This window comes from Sorex fumeus, unplaced genomic scaffold (assembly GCF_029834395.1).
Source record: "Sorex fumeus unplaced genomic scaffold, SorFum_2.1 ptg000008l, whole genome shotgun sequence".
In the NCBI taxonomy this organism is placed as follows: Eukaryota; Metazoa; Chordata; class Mammalia; order Eulipotyphla; family Soricidae; genus Sorex; species Sorex fumeus.
In genome coordinates, this window is record NW_026606065.1 from 52,955,954 (window position 1) to 52,959,068 (window position 3,115).

The 3,115-nt window shown below is 37.5% G+C and overlaps 1 non-coding gene across 1 annotated transcript; it reads left to right on the plus strand.

Moving 5' to 3' along the window:
- Positions 1-248: 248 nt before the first annotated feature.
- LOC130019451 (U6 spliceosomal RNA) lies at positions 249-353 on the plus strand. Its single transcript, XR_008791780.1, has one exon. It is a non-coding gene; the product is annotated as a U6 spliceosomal RNA (small nuclear RNA).
- Positions 354-3,115: the final 2,762 nt, after the last annotated feature.

Here is a 3,115-nt window from a genome sequence, read left to right on the forward strand (position 1 = left end):
AGACCCTAGCATACCCAGTGTTAGGTGAAGACCTGTTTCCTGATCTACGGATGGCCATCTTCTTGCAATATTCTCATATGGTGAAGAGCAGACAGACAGTACTGATCTCTTCATACATCTGTAGGGTCACTTTGCATATTCATGAGGTTTCTAAGTAGGTCCAAAGGCCACATCCCCACATACCACTATTTTGGGAATTTAGGACACCAACATCCAATTCATAGTCCCCATTAAAAATATGGCCCAGTGCTCTCTTCGACAGAACCTATACTAAAATTGGAATGATACAGAGAAGATTACCATGGCTCCTGCGCAAGGATGACATGTAAATTCGTGAAGCATTCCATATTTTTTGAACGATTATTGTATGACTGAAATACAAAAGTTCGTAAGTTTGTAACTGTACCTCACAGTGATTCACTAAAAAAAAAAGAATATGGCCCAAAACAACAGCATCAACAGAATGTAGTTTACATTTTGCCCTTCTGGAAAGGGCAAATACTTTAGCAGAGAAATTTTAAATACTTTAACAGAGAAATATTTACCCAACTCTTCTTACTAATTATGATTCCAAAACATTAAAACTGAGCTATTGCAATAAAAACCTGGCTAGTTAATACTACTTTGGCTAAAAACCTCAGATTATAAATAATAATAATTGTTTCTTTAAAATATATGAGTGCTGTGAAAATGTTTAAAAATGAGATATATTGAAGAGAGTATCATATTTTTTTAAATTAGCTGAGTTTTAACTGAAAACCAGCTAAAATCAAGATACGACTTACATCACCAACTAGATGGCATTTAAAGTTTTTTCTACCTTTGTTTGAAAGAAGAAAATGGCATTTAATTTTTTTTCTACCTTTGTTTGAAAGGAGACTTCACCTTTGTAAAAAATTATCTATCAGCTTTAAACTAATGAACTGATTTACTTTAAACATAAACTCCAGGTCTGACTGTCTGTCCTGGGTAGTCTCTTTGTCGTGGTGGAAAGACTCTTGTACAGATGAGACAGGTTGTCAAGGATCATTATTAGTCTTGCAGTCTTAGTGCTTTCCACTCAGATAAGTATTTCCATGGCCTTTAATTTCCATATTCACTATTCGCTTTTTCATGATAACCGAGAAACTAAACATAGAAATGCTTATTTAATTTTCTCTAGAAAAAAATTGTGAAAACATTCCCAGATATACAACAGATGCACATGATGTGCATTGAAAATGGGATAAAAACTGTCATCTCAGCCCTCACAATCACGTTTTTTCACCTGCTTGGGGAATTGTACATCTCCAGCTTGTTGGACACATTCTTGACTGTAAAATTGAGGACTGCCAGATCAAAACCACTGCTTTAAGCTTGTTATTTCTTAGCTTATATTTTATAGTTGGAGGAAAAGAGGCATTCAGCTACGCACTAAAGCTTAATGGAATGGGGTAAAAGAATGGAACTGAATTTAAGACATAAGTTGCAGAAAACCTTTTTTTTTTTTCGTTCAATCAAGATTAACTTATATAGCACTCTTTAATGCTAGATTTACTGAACTTGGACAATCTAAGCCAAACCGCAATACTTAAAGTCTCTTAGACTACAGGTCCCTGTAATCCTAAGAATATTTCTATATTTGAGAAAATAGCTACAATGAAATAGTACAGCTTATCTGCTTTAATTCTCAACCCCTTGAGAAGAAAAAAATCTTTGCTAAAAGAAATTCCCTTTTTCTTTAAAATTTTGGTTTCTCTATTACTACATTGAATAAACTGGTAAAATAGTTTTATAAAATGGACATGAATGCGTTCTATTTTTATATGAAGATAAACAATTTCAAATTATTAAAGTCTCCAAATACCCTCAAAGTCGAAAATGTTTTGTTTTGTTCTATTTCTAGTGGGGAGAGATACTATAGGAGTATTTGTCTTGCATGCTCGTTCAGTCTCTGCACCACATGATTTCCTGAGGGATCATTCCTGAGCACAGAGCTAGGAGTAGTAGTCCCCTAGTCACTGCTAGGTAAGGCCCCAAACTCCTGTCTACACTGCACCTCCCCTACAACCCTGTCAAAATTAAGTTTTGGGATTTTTTTTTTTTTGGTTTTAAGACTACTCCTGGTGGTGCTCAAAGGTAACTCCTGGCTTTGTACTCAGGAATCACTCCTGGCAGGCTTGGAGAACCATATGGAATGCTGGGGATCAAACACAGATCAGCTGCATGCAAGGCAAGTACCTAATATGTTTTACTATCTCTCCTACTCCCCAAAGAAATTTGTGTTTTTTTTATTAAGCAATTCATGGTTGGCTTGTATCAGGGGTACACTCTATGCTATATCTGCTTTACAGTCAGATTATCATCAAATCGACACCTCTATCCAAACTAATAGAAAATTTTGTCATTTTTTTTTCATATGGGGCTGAAGGACTAATGGACTATGTAACACCATACAGTTAAGAAAATGATGGAGTTAGGATTTAGAAATCAGTAGTCTGATTCTGTGGTTCATGGTCTTAACTTCCATTCAGCAGAAGATGCATGAAGGATCTTCATGCAGAAATGTAATCTAGAATCCTCAAAAGTTCTTCCTTACCTTCTCCAGATGGAACCCCGCGACCATGAGCTTACACAAGCAAGGCTCCGGTATGTAGGTTTCAGGACTAAATCTCCAAACCACATGGTGGTAGTGGAACCAGGCAGTCTCAGCCAGGCCTCCCTTCCACTTCTGATGCTGGAAGTCATGCCCACAACCCGCCCCCGGGCGCCATCTTGGCTCACCAACAGCCCAGAAACTCCCAACTGAATCCCAAAATAGAATAGCTCCCTACAGAGATGTCTCTGGAACCCATCCAAAATCTTAGAATTTCAGAAGCACCTGGCTGCATGACCTTTAATGATATGCAAAATGAGCAATAGAAAATAAATGATCTAGTGTTTTCTCCTGGAAGGCAGGCTTGAATGGTGGTAGGAAACTTCAAGCAAAATATAATACCCCCAAATAGAGAGGGAATAGCTGAGCATTTGTCTACCATCCAGGCAGGTTGAGGGCAGGTGGGGGGTGGGGATAATGGGGACATTGGTGGTACATAGTTTGCACTGGTAGAGGGACAGATATTCAAACATTGTATGG